Source organism: Trichomycterus rosablanca, chromosome 15 (genome assembly GCF_030014385.1).
Source record: "Trichomycterus rosablanca isolate fTriRos1 chromosome 15, fTriRos1.hap1, whole genome shotgun sequence".
Classification (NCBI taxonomy): domain Eukaryota; kingdom Metazoa; phylum Chordata; class Actinopteri; order Siluriformes; family Trichomycteridae; genus Trichomycterus; species Trichomycterus rosablanca.
In genome coordinates this window covers 20,537,805-20,539,027 of record NC_086002.1, presented here as the reverse complement: position 1 = coordinate 20,539,027, position 1,223 = coordinate 20,537,805, and the positions used below count along the sequence as shown (strand labels likewise).

Below are 1,223 nucleotides of genomic sequence, written 5' to 3'. Positions count from 1 at the left end.
CGTCCCTGGGTGGGCTCGAACCACCAACCTTTCGGTTAACAGCCGAACGCGCTAACCGATTGCGCCACAGAGACACAAGCACAACAGTTTCATTAGACGGTACACACGAGTTACATGACTTGCTAATGTTTACTTCATGCTAATAAACAGTATAACATTTTACTTACGTGTCCAGCCCTTCTACACAAACTGTCATTGTTGTCCCTGTTACAAACTTTAGCTTAGTTAAAGCAAATAAAGACACATTTACATTTTTAATCTATTATTACAGGTTTAAAGTTGCATAAAACAAATGTTTGGACAAATAATAAAAAAACCAAAGTACAAAATAAACATTTCACTTATTTTAATTATCTCACAAATCACTCAGTTTTAAAGGTCAAAGGCAGCAGCATCTTTTAGATCAGAACAGCTATTAACATTAAATATCACTTAAGAGGAAATCCTGAAGACAGCAATGTAAACCTTTCATTTAAATGAAGTAAAGTTACATAGTTGATCCATGGTAAAAAAGAACCTCACAGCTCAGCACAAAGGTTAAACTGCACAACCCAACAAGGTAAAATAACCCATCATGTGTTCTGTCCAATAGTTACACAGTGCTGGGTTGCCAAATAACACTTTATCACCTGCTTTCGGCCTTTTTTTTCCAGTTCTGGGCCATATCCGGCATGCCGGAACTTTTTGTGTCGGCCCACATCCGGCAGCCGGATCTGGCCCGGTGTCAAAATGAATGACGGTTAGATTGTGGCCCGTATACGGCTGCCCGGATCCCAGCCATGACTGCCAATAATGGCCCAGTTCTGGCCTGCAGTAGATTTTTAAAAGGCTTTCCCCAGCCATATGTAACCTTTAATGGTCACTGGGACTACTACAATAGTTCTTGCTTCTTATTTCTATGAAAATACTCTGTAAAATAGAATTCTACCTAGTTACATTCAAAGTTTATTACAATATATATACCGTATATATATTGTAATAAACTTTGAATGTAACTAGGTAGAATTCTAGGTAAAATTCATTTAAAGGCAAACCTGCAACACCAACGGGTCTTATTACTTAACCCCGGACCTACCCGCCAACAAACCTACCTCTCCTATTATTAATTATTAAAATACACAAACACTAAAGACAATATAAAAACGTTACTTAACTCGCCCGCCGGCGAGACCCTCCCCCGGGGTCAAAGCTTGTGGCGTTGTCCGTTGTTTAGAAATCACACA

The 1,223-nt window shown here is 39.2% G+C and overlaps 1 non-coding gene across 1 annotated transcript; it reads right to left on the bottom strand.

Moving 5' to 3' along the window:
- trnan-guu (transfer RNA asparagine (anticodon GUU)) lies at window positions 1-74 on the bottom strand. Its single transcript has one exon. It is a non-coding gene; the product is annotated as a tRNA-Asn (tRNA).
- Window positions 75-1,223: the final 1,149 nt, after the last annotated feature.